The sequence below is a fragment of the Coregonus lavaretus genome, assembly GCF_964263955.1.
Source record: "Coregonus lavaretus genome assembly, chromosome: 5".
Taxonomy (NCBI): domain Eukaryota; kingdom Metazoa; phylum Chordata; class Actinopteri; order Salmoniformes; family Salmonidae; genus Coregonus; species Coregonus lavaretus.
This window is the reverse complement of record NC_139992.1, coordinates 66,160,283-66,175,112: the sequence shown is the minus strand read 5'-3', so window position 1 is coordinate 66,175,112 and position 14,830 is coordinate 66,160,283. Positions and strand designations below refer to the sequence as shown.

The 14,830-nt window shown below is 45.8% G+C and overlaps 1 pseudogene across 1 annotated transcript in view; it reads left to right on the top strand.

Moving 5' to 3' along the window:
- The first annotated feature begins 1,586 nt into the window (after positions 1 to 1,586).
- Positions 1,587 to 14,830, top strand: part of LOC311129323 (dipeptidyl peptidase 4-like) — a 36,791-nt pseudogene continuing 23,547 nt past the window's right edge. Inside the window, exons 1-6 of the transcript in view lie at positions 1,587 to 1,592; positions 1,696 to 1,766; positions 2,362 to 2,454; positions 2,594 to 2,688; positions 13,383 to 13,457; positions 13,554 to 13,606. The product of the transcript in view is annotated as a dipeptidyl peptidase 4-like (transcript). The remainder of the gene's footprint in view (positions 1,593 to 1,695; positions 1,767 to 2,361; positions 2,455 to 2,593; positions 2,689 to 13,382; positions 13,458 to 13,553; positions 13,607 to 14,830) is intronic.

Below are 14,830 nucleotides of genomic sequence, written 5' to 3'. Positions count from 1 at the left end.
CTGTCCTGCCGATGTAGCGTATAGCCTGCTAGCTGAATGTTATCGTTGTCGTCGTTCAGCCACGACTCCGTGAAACATAAGATATTACAGTTTTTAATGTCCCGTTGGTAGGATAACCGTAATCTTAAATCGTCCATTTTATTCTCCAAAGCTTGAACGTTGGCTAATAGGATTGATGGGAGAGGCAGTTTACTCGTTCGCCGTCGGATCCTTACAAGGCACCCCGACCTACGTCCACGATATCTCCGTCTCTTCCTCACGCGAATGACGGGGATCTGGGCCTTGTCGGGAGTCTGTAGAATATCCTTCGCGAACGCCTCGTTGAAGAAAAAGTGTTCGTCCAACGCGAGGTGAGTAATCGCTGTCCTGATATCCAGAAGCTCTCTTTGGTTATAAGAGACGATGGCAGAAACATTATGTACAAAATAAATTACAAATAACGCGGAAAAACACACATAATAGTACAATTGGTTAGAGGGCTGTAAAACGGCAGCCATCTTCTTCCGGCGCTGTCTGATGGAAGGAGGTTTTCACTCAAAATCTCACGATACATGGCCCCATTCATTCTTTCCTTTACACGGATCAGTCGTCCTGGTCCCTTTGCAGAAAAACAGCCCCAAAGCATGATGTTTCCACCCCCATGCTTCACAGTAGTTATGGTGTTCTTTGGAAGCAACTCAGCATTCTTTGTCCTCCAAACACGACGAGTTGAGTTTTTACCAAAAAGTTCTATTTTGGTTTCATTTGACCATATGACATTCTCCCAATCCTCTTCTGGATCATCCAAATGCACTCTAGCAAACTTCAGACGGGCCTGGACATGTACTGGCTTAAGCAGGGGGACACGTCTGGCACTGCAGGATTTGAGTCCCTGGCGGCGTAGTGTGTTACTGATGGTAGGCTTTGTTACTTTGGTCCCAGCTCTCTGCAGGTCATTCACTAGGTCCCCCCGTGTGGTTCTGGGATTTTTGCTCACCGTTCTTGTGATCATTTTGACCCCACGGGGTGAGATCTTGCGTGGAGCCCCAGATCGAGGGAGATTATCAGTGGTCTTGTATGTCTTCCATTTCCTAATAATTGCTCCCACAGTTGATTTCTTCAAACCAAGCTGCTTACCTATTGCAGATTCAGTCTTCCCAGCCTGGTGCAGTTCTACAATTTTGTTTCTGGTGTCCTTTGATAGCTCTTTGGTCTTGGCCATAGTGGAGTTTGGAGTGTGACTGTTTGAGGTTGTGGACAGGTGTCTTTTATACTGATAACAAGTTCAAACAGGTGCCATTAATACAGGTAACGAGTGGAGGACAGAGGTGCCTCTTAAAGAAGAAGTTACAGGTCTGTGAGAGCCAGAAATCTTGCTTGTTTGTAGGTGACCAAATACTTATTTTCCACCATAATTTGCAAATAAATTCATTAAAAATCCTACAATGTGATTTTCTGGATTTTTTTTCCTCAATTTGTCTGTCATAGTTGACGTGTACCTATGATGAAAATTACAGGCCTCTCTCATCTTTTTAAGTGGGAGAACTTGCACAATTGGTGGCTGACTAAATCCTTTTTTCCCCACTGTACCTAGAGATATTGATAGCATGTCAGTGAGTTCTCCTCCAATACTATATTATAGGCTACTTTATAATTCACACAGAGCTTTTTGCAACATTGTTTCACCCTCATCTTTAATAACCGTGCTACAACAAGGTGCTTTGGGTGGTACTTGGGGGTTGCTGTCGTCATCACGTTAATTGTCCCCATGGCAATATATCTGAATAGTAAGTTGCTTTATCTTATCATTCATGGATGATTTCAACATTTAATTATATGAGAAATGGTTTTATTTCAATCTGTAAACAATTTGCACATTATGGTGTCCACTGGGTAGCTTATTATGCATATTTGCTGACCAAAGACCCTTCAAATGGATGATTGTTCAACTTCACCAAGTTCAATTTAGTCAGTCATCATAAATAACCAACACAACTCTGATTTTAGGATTCAAATTAGTTTGTTGTTCACTGAAACTTCCAATATGAGCATTAATTAATTAGTGTTGAGAGTTCTTAGAATTCTAGAATTCTTTACATTTCCTGTATCGCTAAATCCAAAGATGAGATAGGATGGGGTTTATTGAACCACCAATGTGAACATTTCAAATTCAAGTAGGCCTACTACATGCAATATAGTATACTGATAACCATGTGTTGCCACCAAGTGATTGCTATTGCCTCTGTGGATGCTGTACAATTTCCAAGGATTTGTTGAACATATCCACTTTTGTGGCAGTACTAACCTATTGTTTGATTATCTTCAGTCATTGATTTGAGTAAAATGCATTTGTCACTAATTCAAGTTCATTTTTATTTAATGGAAAGGACGGAAGACCCACGAGTCCTTTTACCCTGGCAGATTATTTCAATGACACCATTAGGTATAAAATATATAATTTGCCGTGGATATCTGGTATTTCATTGTTTTGTTTATTCAATTGCTTCCAATAGAGTATGCATGCATTACTTGTCATTATCTGTTTTGATTTTGAAGTGACCGCGTTTTGCTCATGTGTCTCAAAAAGTTACATTTCTGTCTTATTCTCCTATAGATAACGAATACCTGCATAAAATGAGACAAGGCAACATTATGCTTCACAATGCTGAAACAGGGGATTTCTTTATATACACTACCAGTCAAAAGTTTTAGAACACCTACTCATTCAAAGGTTTTTCTTTATTTTTACTATTTTCTACATTGTAGATGTCACGTTGTATAATGATTAAAAGACAGGCGCAGGAATACGTATAGGGGTTTTATACTCCAACCAACACAAACACGTATACTACCGTTCAAAGGTTTGGGGTCACTTAGAAATGTCCTTGTTTTCAAAAGAAAAGCAATGTTTTTGTCCATTAAAATAACATCAAATTGATCAGAAATACAGTGTAGATATTGTTAATGTTGTAAATGGCTATTGTAGCTGTAAACGGCTGATTTTTTATGGAATATCTACATAGGTGTACAGAGGCCCATTATCAGCAACCATCAGTCCTGTGTTCCAATGGCACGTTGTGTTTGTTAATCCAAGTTTATCATTTTAAAAGGCTAATTGATCATTAGAAAACCCTTTTAAAATCATGTTAGCACAGCTGAAAACTGTTGTGCTGATTAAAGAAGCAATAAAACTGGCCTTCTTGAGACTAGTTGAGTATTTGGAGCATCAGCAATTGTGGGTTCGATTACAGGCTCAAAATGGCTAGAAACAAATAACTTTCTTCTGAAACTCGTCAGTCTATTCTTGTTCTGAGGAATTAAGGCTATTCCATGCGAGAAATTGCCAAGAAACTGAAGATCCCGTACAACGCTGTGTACTACTCCCTTCATAGAACAGCGCAAACTGTCTCTAATCAGAATAGAATGAGGAGTGGGAGGCCCAGGTGCACAACTGAGCAAGAGGACAAATACATTAGTGTCTAGTTTGAGAAACAGGCACCTCACAGGTCCTCAACTGGCAGCTTCATTAAATAGTACCCGCAAAACACCATTCTCAACGACAACAGTGAAGAGGCGACTCCGGGATGCTGACCTAGGCAGAGATGCAAAGAAAAAGCCATATCTCAGACTGCCCAACTTCATCTTTTATTTTTATTGGCCAGTCTACAATAGCCATTTACAACATTAACAATGTCTACACTGTATTTCTGATCAATTTGATGTTATTTTAATGGACAGAAAAATTGCTTTTCTTTTGAAAACAAGAACATTTCTAAGTGACCCCAAACTTTTGAACAATAGTGTATACAGTTGAAGTCGGAAGTTTACATACACCTTAGCCAAATACATTTCAACTCAGTTTTTCACAATTCCAGACATTAATCCTAGTACAAATTCCCTATCTTAGGTAAGTTAGGATCACCACTTTATTTTAACAATGTGAAATGTCTTAGAGTAGAGAGTGATTTATTTCAGCTTTCATTTCGTTCATCACATTCCCAGTGGCTCAGAAGTTTACATACACTCAATTAGTATTTGGTAGCATTGCCTTTAAATTGTTTAACTTGGGTCAAACGTTTCGGGTAGCCTTCCACAAGCTTTCCACAATAAGTTGGGTGAATTTTGGCCCATTCCTCCTGACAGAGCTGGTGTAACGGAATCAGGTTTGTAGGCCTCCTTGCTCGCACACGCTTTTTCAGTTCTGCCCACAAATGTTCTATAGGATTGAGGTCAGGGCTTTGTGATGGTCACTCCAATACCTTTACTTTATTGTCCTTAAGCCATTTTGCCACAACTTTGGAAGTATGCTTGGGGTCATTGTCCATTTGGAAGACTCATTTGCGACCAAGCTTTAACTTCCTGACTGATGTCTTGAGATGTTGCTTCAATATATCCACATAATTTTCCTTCCTCATGATGCCATCTATTTTGTGAAGTGCACCAGTCCCTCCTGCAGCAAAGCACCCCTACAGCATAATGCTGCCACCCCCGTGCTTCACGGTTGGGCTGGTGTTCTTCGGCTTGCAAGCCACCCTCTTTTTCCTCCAAACATAACGATGGTCATTATGGCCAAACATTTCTATTTTTGTTTCATCAGACCAGAGGACATTTCTCCAAAAAGTATGATCTTTGTCCCCAGTTGCAAACCGTAGTCTGGCTTTTTAATGGCGGTTTTGGAGCAGTGGCTTCTTCCTTGCTGAGCGGCCTTTCAGGTTATGTCGAAATAGGACTCGTTTTACTGTGGATATACAGTGAGGGAAAAAAGTATTTGATCCCCTGCTGATTTTGTACGTTTGCCCACTGACAAAGAAATGATCAGTCTATAATTTTAATGGTAGGTTTATTTGAACAGTGAGAGACAGAATAATAACAAGAAAATCCAGAAAAACGCATGTCAAAAATGTTATACATTTATTTGCATTTTAATGAGGGAAATAAGTATTTGACCCCCTCTCAATCAGAAAGATTTCTGGCTCCCAGGTGTCTTTTATACAGGTAAAGAGCTGAGATTAGGAGCACACTCTTAAAGGGAGTGCTCCTAATCTCAGCTTGTTACCTGTATAAAAGACACCTGTCCACAGAAGCAATCAATCAATCAGATTCCAAACTCTCCACCATGGCCAAGACCAAAGAGCTCTCCAAGGATGTCAGGGACAAGAGTGTAGACCTACACAAGGCTGGAATGGCTACAAGACCATCGCCAAGCAGCTTGGTGAGAAGGTGACAACAGTTGGTGCAATTATTCGCAAATGGAAGAAACAAAAAATAACTGTCAATCTCCCTCGACCTGGGGCTCCATGCAAGATCTCACCTCGTGGAGTTGCAATGATCATGAGAACGGTGAGGAATCAGACCAGAACTACAGGGAAGGATCTTGTCAATGATCTCAAGGCAGCTGGGACCATAGTCACCAAGATAACAATTGGCAACACACTACGCCGTGAAGGACTGAAATACAGCAGCGCCCGCAACGTCCCCCTGCTCAAGAAAGCACATATACAGGGCCATTTGAAGTTTGCCAATGAACATCTGAATGATTCAGAGGAGAACTGGGTGAAAGTGTTGTGGTCAGATGAGACCAAAATCGAGCTCTTTGGCATCAACTCAACTCGCTGTGTTTGGAGGAGGAGGAATGCTGCCTATGACCCCAAGAACACCATCCCCACCGTCAAGCATGGAAGTGGAAACATTATGCTTTGGGGGTGTTTTTCTGCTAAGGGCACAGAACAACTTCACCGCATCAAAGGGATGATGGACGAGGCCATGTACCGTCAAATCTTGGGTGAGAACCTCCTTCCCTCAGCCAGGGCATTGAACATGGGTCGTGGATGGGTATTCCAGCATGACAATGACCCAAAACACACGGCCAAGGCAACAAAGGAGTGGCTCAAGAAGAAGCACATTAAGGTCCTGGAGTGGCCTAGCCAGTCTCCAGACCTTAATCCCATAGAAAATCTGTGGAGGGAGCTGAAGGTTCGAGTTGCCAAACGTCAGCCTCGAAAATTTAATGACTTGGAGAAGATCTGCAAAGATGAGTGGTACAAAATCCCTCCTGAGATGTGTGCAAACCTGGTGGCCAACTACAAGAAACGTCTGACCTCTGTGATTGCCAACAAGGGTTTTGCCACCAAGTACTAAGTCATGTTTTGCAGAGGGGTCAAATACTTATTTCCCTCATTAAAATGCAAAACATTTTTGACATGCGTTTTTCTAGATTTTTTTGTCTCTCACTGTTCAAATAAACGGATTATTAAAATTATAGACTGATCATGTCTTTGTCAGTGGGCAAACGTACAAAATCAGCAGGGGATCAAATACTTTTTTCCCTCAATGTAGATACTTTTGTACCTGTTTTCTCCAGCCTCTTCACAAGGTCCTTTGCTGTTGTTCTGGGATTGATTTGCACTTTTCGCACCAAAGTACGTTCATCTCTAGGAGACAGAACGCGTCTCCTTCCTGAGCGGTATGATGCTGCGTGGTCCCATGGTGTTTATACTTGCGTACTATTGTTTGTACAGATGAACGTGGTACCTTCAGGCATTTGGAAATAGCTCCCAAGGATGAACCAGACTTGTGGAGGTCTACCATTTATTTTCTGAGATCTTGGCTGATTTCTTTTGATTTTCCCATGATGTCAAGCAAAGAGGCACTGAGTTTGAAGGTAGGCCTTGAAATACATCCACAGGTACACCTCCAATAGACTCAAATGATGTAAATTAGCCTATCAGAAGCTTCTAAAGCCATTGACATAATTTTCTGGAATTTTCCAAGCTGTTTGAAGGCACAGTCAACTTAGTGTGTGTAAACTTCTGACCCACTGGAATTGTGATACAGTGAATTATAAGTGAAATAATCTGTCTGTAAACAATTGTTGGAAAAATTACTTGTGTCATGCACAAAGTAGATGTCCTAACCGACTTGCCAAAACTATAGTTTGTTAACAAGAAATGTGTGTAGTGGTTGAAAAAAAAGTTTTAATGACTCCAACCTAAGTGTATGTAAACTTCCGACTTCAACTGTATATATACAAATGGGATATAACCCAAACAAAGAGCGAGGTGTAACCTCTAAACAATACACGGGACGAGACCCGTAAACAACAAGAGCACTATACACGGTACTCACGAGACCAACGGACATGGGACAATAATCGAAAAGGACAATGGGGAACACAGTACACATATATACACATACTAATCAGGGGGAATGGGAACCAGGTGTGTGTAATGAGACAAGACAGTCCGGGGTTGGTGATAATGATCCATGTCAGTGACACCTAGAAAGCCGGTGACGTAGACCTCCGGAACTGGTGAATGGACTGAGCAGCAGTACCGGGGGGATCAGTGACAGTAGAATAATAGTGAAGAAACTAAAAACTATGAAATAACACATATGGAATCATGTAGTAACCAAAAGTTATATATTTGAGATTCTTCAAATAGCCACCTGTGACGAGGTGTGAATGAAGGAGTCAGGCGCGGGACGTAAAATACCGAAGTCCAGAGTTTATTCCGTTTACATAAATCAAAAGCCCCAAGCCAACGGGAACAGAGGGAACACTTATACACATACTAATTAGGGGAATGAGCACCAGGTGTGTGTGATTGACAAGACATGACAAGTGGAGTGATGAGAATGGGATCGGCAGTAGCTAGTACTCCGGTGACGACGAACGCCGAAGCCTGCCCGAACCAGGAGGGGGGGCAGCCTTGGCGGAAGCCGTGACAGTACCCCCCCACCCCAACCCCCACTCAACTCGGCTCCAGCAGTGCGGAGGACGCGGAGCAGGGCGAGTCTGATGGCGACGGTGGAAATCCCTCAACAGGGAGGGATCGAGGATGTCCCGCCTTGGGACGCAGCACCGTTCCTCCGGACCGTACCCCTCCCACTCCACGAGATACTGAAGGCCCCCCACCCGACGCCTCGAATCCAGGATGGAACGGACCGAGTACGCCGGGGCCCCCTCAATGTCCAGAGGAGGTGGAGGAACCTCCCGTACCTCAGACTCCTGGAGCGGACCAGCTACCACCGGCCTGAGGAGAGACACATGAAACGAGGGGTTAATACGGTAATCAGGGGGGAGTAACAACCTGTATGTCACCTCGTTTATTCTCCTCGGGACTTTAAACGGCCCCACAAACCGCGGGCTCAGCTTCAGGCAGGGCAGGCGAAGGGGCAGATTCCGGGACGAGATCCAGACCCGATCCCCTGGTACGAACACCGGGGCCTCCCTGCGGTGGCGGTCAGCGATGGCCTTCTGACGATGCACGGCGCGCTGGAGGCGAACGTGGGCAGCGTCCCAAGTCTCCTCCGCGCGCCAAAACCAGTCATCCACCGCAGGAGCCTCGGTCTGGCTCTGGTGCCATGGTGCCAGCACCGGTTGGTAACCCAAAACACATTGGAAGGGTGTTAGGTTAGTGGAGAAGTGGCGGAGAGAGTTCTGAGCATATTCTGCCCATGGCAGGAACACCGACCACTCCCCCGGCCGGTCCTGAGAGTAGGTCCTCAGGAACCTACCCACATCTTGATTCACCTTTTCCACCAGCCCATTACTCTCGGGGTTCCATGAACGCCTTCCAGACTCTAGACGTGAACTGGGGACCTCGGTCGGACACTATATCCTCTGGTACCCCGAAGTGCCGAAAGACGTGAGTAAACAGAGCCTCTGCAGTTTGTAGGGCTGTGGGGAGACCGGCAGAGGAAGGAGGCGGCAGGACTTTGAAAAGCGGTCCACAATGACCAGGAAAGTGGTGTTACCTTGGGAGGGGGGAAGATCAGTGAGAAAATCAATACTCAGGTGAGACCATGGTCGTTGTGGAACTGGTAAAGATTGTAGCTTACCCGCTGGGAGGTGCCTAGGTACCTTACTCTGGGTGCACACTGAGCATGAGGAAACATACACCCTCACATCCTTAGCCAAGGTAGGCCACCAGTACTTCTCGGTCAGGCAGCGCATGGTACGACCGATACCTGGATGACTAGAGGAGGGTGATGTGTGTGCCCAGTAGATCAGACGATCACGGATAAGTGCAGACACGTACTTCAGCCCAGATGGACACTGCGGTGGAGATGGATCTGTGGGTAATGCCTACGCTATATCTACGTCCATCGCCCATACTACCGGCGCCACAATGCATGAGGCCGGGAGTATGGGGGTGTTGTCTCTGGGCCTCTCCTCCGTGTCATACAGCCGAGGCAGTGCGTCTGCCTTCACGTTCTTCGTACCCGGAATGTATGAGAGTGTGAAATCAAACCGGGTGAAGAAGAGGGCCCACCTGGCCTGGCGAGGATTCAGCCTCCTCGCTGCCCGAATATACTACAGGTTACAGTGGTCTGTCCAGACGAGGAAAGGGTGTTTTGCACCTTTGAGCCAATGTCTCCAAACCGTCAAAGCTCGGACAACAGCCAGCAGCTCCCGATCACCAACGCTGTAGTTCTGCTCCGCCGAGCTGAGCTTCTTAGAAAAGAAGGCACAGCTTGGGTGGCGTGTCCGAGCGTTGGGATAAGACAACTCCTATCCCTACCTCGGATGCATCCACCTCCACTACAAATGGTAGTGATGGATCGGGGTGAGCCAGTACCAGGGCTGAGATGAACAAACCCTGCAATCTACTGAAGGCCAAATCAGCCTCAGCAGACCAGCGGAGCCGGGACGGCCCACCCTTCAACAAGGAGGTAATGGGAGCTGCGACCTTGCCAAAGCCCCGAATAAACCTTCGATAGTAGTTGGCAAAGCCAAGGAAGCGCTGCACCTCCTTTACCGTGGTTGGAGTCGGCCAATTACGCACGGCTTCAATGCGGTCTCCCTCCATCTCCACACCTGTGGTGGTAATGCGATATCCGAGGAAGGAGATTGACTGCTGGAAAAACTCACACTTCTCTGCCTTGGCATAAAGATCATTCTCCAGCAGTCGGACCAGTACCTTGCGAACCAGGGACACATGCTCGGCGCGCGTAGCGGAATACACCAGGATGTCATCGATGTAGACCACCACACCGCGACCAAGCATGTCCCGAAACACCTCGTTCACAAAGGACTGGAAAACGGATCGAGCATTCATCAAACCGTAGGGCATCACCAGGTATTCATAATGCCCCGAGGTTGTGCTGAATGCTGTTTTCCACTCATCCCCTTCCCGAATACGCACCAGGTTGTAGGCACTCCTGAGGTCGAATTTGGTGAAAAGCGGGCCCCATGCATTGACTCAATCACTGAATGAATGAGGGGAAGAGGATAACTAAATCGTACCGTCACATTATTCAGTGGTCGATAATCAATGCACAGGCGTAAACCGCCATCTTTCTTCTTCACAAAGAAGAAACTCGAGGAGGCAGGTGAAGTGGAGGGACGCATATACCCCTGGCGCAGGGACTCGGTGACGTATGTTTCCATAGCCTCCGTTTCAGCCTGTGACAAGGGATACACATGACTCCTGAGAGGTACAGCGTCTACCCGAAGGATTATCGCGCAATCCCCCTCCTGATGAGGTGGTAATTTAGTCGCTTGCGTCTTGGAAAACGCGAGCGCCAGATCATGGTATTCGGGGGGAATGCGCACGGTGGGGGTACCGTCTGGACTTTCCACCATGGTCGCACCAACGGAAACACCTAGACCCCTACCCGGACACTCACGCGACCTCCCTGTAAGAACCCTCTGCGGCCATGAGAAATTGGGGTTGTGAAGAGCTAACCACGGTATACCCAAGACTACAGGGTAAGCAGGAGACTCAATAATCATAAAGGTGATCTGCTCAACATGCGTCTCCTGCGTAATCATGGTGACTGGTACAGTAACTTCCTTAACCAACCCGGACCCTAATTGTCGACTATCAAGTGCTCTGCTGGGGAGTGGAATGGTTAGGGGAACCAATGAAATGCCTTGACGGCGTGCAAATGCCCTGTCCATAAAATTCCCTGCTGCGCCTGAATTGACACTGGGAACCTACCAAGTGATCGGGAAAGGAGATAGATAAAGTACAGTGCGCCGCAAAGGGCTCTGAACACATTTGGGTGTTCATTACCTGGGGTGACGCGTGAGTACCCTGCCTACCGCCTCCAGACTCAAAATAATGTTTACTGCGACGTGAGGTGGATTGTCCCTTCGTGCCACCAGAGTGGCACTGTCGCTGTCCTCCTGCTCTCTCTCGACCAGCGGCTCCCTCCAGCTCCATCTGCTCAGGGTCAGAGTCGTCCGAAGTGGGAACGGGCAGACCCCTACCAGGACGTCCTCTGGCTGCTAGCAGATTGTCCAGCCGGATGGCCATGTCCACCAGTTGGGAGAACGATAGCATGGCATCCCGGCAAGCTAGCACCCGTCGGACATCCTCCCTTAGGTGGCACCAGAAATGGTCGATTAGGGCCCACTCGTTCCACCCGGACCCCGCTGCCAGCGTCCGGAATTCCAGCGCGTAGTCCTGAGCGGTCCTCATCCCCTGCCTCAGGTGAACCAGTCGTTCGCCCGCCTCTCGACCCTCAGGCGGGTGATAAAAAACGGCCCTAACGAGGCGAGCAAACTCCCCGTAGTCCTCTAACACGGTACCTCCCTCATTCCACACCGCGTTGGCCCACTCTAGGGCTCTCCCACAAAAGCAGGAAACGAGGACGGATACCTTCTCCCGCTCCCGGGGCTCCGGCCTGATGCTGGAGAAATACAACTCCAGTTGGAGTAGGAATCCCTTACATCGCGCTGTCGTCCCATCAAACGCCGGTGTCCGGGATATCTGGATCCCTCCAGGGGCTGGGGTGTAGATGGCTGGATCCGGTTGACCAGCTGGTCTCGATAGATCGGATCCTCTCCTCTCCAGGCGTTCTACCACCTGAAGAACCCAATCCATCGCTTCCCCCAAGCTGGCCATCATCGAGGAATGCTCCTGGACCCTTGCCACAACTCCAGGCATGCGGTCTTCTCCTGCTGACTCCATATCAGAACAGGTGAGTGATTCTGTGACGAGGTGTGAATGAAGGAGTCAGGCGCAGGAGGTAAAATACCGAAGTCCAGAGTTTATACCATTTACATAAATCAAACGCCCCAAGCGTCAAACGAAACTATTACAATGGAAAACATCCACCTTGGCATAAACACAGTGAATAGTAGCTCAACCGAGCTACACGCTCTCACAACAAACAATCACTCACAAAGACAAGGGGAACATAGGGAACACTTATACACATACTAATTAGGGGAATGAGCACCAGGTGTGTGTGATTGACAAGACATGACAAGTGGAGTGATGAGAATGGGATCAGCAGTAGCTAGTACTCCGGTGACGACGAACGCCGAAGCCTGTCCGAACCAGGAGGGGGGGCAGCCTTGGCGGAAGTCGTGACACCACCATTTGCCTTGATGACAGCTTTGCACTGACATGGCATTATCTAGGCATTCTCTCAACCAGCTTCACCTGGAATGCTTTTCCAACAGTCTTTTAGGACTTCCCACATATGCAAAAATCTCAAATTTGGACTCCAGACCAAAGGACAAATTTCCACCAGTCTAATGTCCATTGCTCGTGTTTCTTGGCCCAAGCAAGTCTCTTCTTCTTATTGGTGTCCTTTAGTAGTGGTTTCTTTGCAACAATTCAACCATGAAGCCTGATTCCCACAGTCTCCTCTGAACAGTTGATGTTGAGATGTGTCTGTTACTTGAACTCTGTGAAGCATTTATTTGGGCAACAATTTCTGAGTCTGGTAACTCTAATGAACTTATCCTCTGCAGCAGAGGTAACTGGGTCTTCCATTCCTGTGGCAGTCCTCATGAGAGCCAGTTTCATCATAGCGCTTGATGGTTTTTGCGACTGCACTTGAAGAAACTTTCAAAGCTCTTGAAATGTTCCGTATTGACTGACCTTCATGTCTTAAAGAAATGATGGACTGTAATTTCTCTTTGCTTATTTGACCTGTTCTTGCCATTATATGGACTTGGTCTTTTACCAAATAGGGCTATCATCTGTATACCCCCCCTAACTTGTCACAACACAACTGATTGGCTCAAACGCATTAAGAAGGAAATAAATTCCACAAATTAACTTTTAAGAAGGCACACCTGTTAATTGAAATGCATTCCAGGTGACTACCTCATGAAGCTGGTTGAGAGAATGCCAAGAGTGTGCAAAGCTGCGTCAAGACAAAGGGTGGCTATTTGAACAATCTCTATCAAATGTTTTTTGATTTGTTTAACACCTTTTTGGTTACTACATGATTCCATATGTGTTATTTCATAGTTTTGATGTCTTCACTATTATTCTACAATGTAGAAAATAGTAAAAATAAACAAAAACCCTTGAATGAGTAGGTGTTCTAAAACTTTTGACCGGTAGTGTATATTAGCAACAAAACATTTTAAATATGTTTTTCATGCAAAGTTCATTTTAATCACCCATAGTATATTTAAAATGTTTATGTCATAGGAACAAGTGGATGCCACAGACTATGTCATTTCTGCTGAAGGGAAATATATCTGCTTTGAGAGCAAGTACTCCAAGGTAATATATTGAAAGGTTGTTTATAGTTTGATGATGGTGTGTCTTTTTCAATACAGGCCTAACACAACACTGATTTACTGTATAATGTGTTTACAGCAATGGAGACATTCACTCACAGCATCTTACTCCATCTATGAATATGAGAGTTCGTAAGTACATCTCTGTTTTCCCAGTGATAAAGCATCTCTATTTAAATGATGTTACTGGTAATGAATAGCCAGACTCAACATCAACTCTTTCACTGAAGACCAGGGCACAATTTCCCAAAAGCATCTTAAGACTAAATTCATCGTTAGAACTTCCGTAGGAGCATCAATAAATCTCTGAGCTGTTTTCCAAAACAATCGTTACTAAAGTTGTACTTGAAAACGCTTGTTATTTACCGAATGCCTCAGACCACTCATAGAACAGGCTAAGTGCGTTGTTAGATGCTTTTTTGCCCTTCTGCGTCACTTTAGATCTCCGTTAAACATTGAATGAAGAAGTTTATCTGTCTCATTGTGACCGCAGATGGGGGTGGTATTGCCCCTCCAGATATGGTACAGAAAATGGTCCTCGCTGAGAGATGACACGATCTTGTTTTCTGTGCGATCCACTGATCATGATCAAACAGGACCTTCTGAATGAATTGCAAGTGGCCCTGTTGTTAGGGGTACGACCCAGGGTTTTTCCTGGTCAGGTCACATGGTCAGGAAATGCTCAGGGCACTTCACAACGAAGTTGAATGCAAATACAAAGTTGACAAAGTCTTTGCAATTGTTACATTAAAGTGAAGGATAAAATATGATTAAAATGAAAGATGAATGCATTAAAATATATATAGGCTACAATGCTAAGCGTCGGCTGGAGTGGTGTAAAGCTCACCGCCATTGCACTCTGGAGCAGTGGAAACGCATTCTCTGGAGTGATGAATCATGCTTCACCATCTGGCAGTCCGACGGACAAATCTGGGTTTGGCAGATGCCACAAGAACGCTACCTGCCATAGTGCCAACTGGAAAGTTTGGTGGAGGAGGAATAATGGTCTGGGGCTGTTTTTCATGGTTCGAGCTAGGCCCCTTAGTTCCAGTGAAGGGAAATCTTAACGCTACAGCATACAATGACATTCTAGACAATTCTGTGCTTCCAACTTTGTGGCAACAGTTTGGGGAAGGCCCTTTCCTGTTTCAGCATGACAATGCCCCCGTGCACAAAGCGAGGTCCATACAGAAATGGTTTGTCAAGATTGGTGTGGAAGAATTTGACTGGCCTGCACAGAGCCCTGACCTCAATCCCATCAAACACCTTTGGGATGAATTGGAACGTCGACTGCGAGCCAGGCCTAATCGCCCAACATCCGTGCCCGACCTCAATAATGCTCTTGTGGCTGAATGG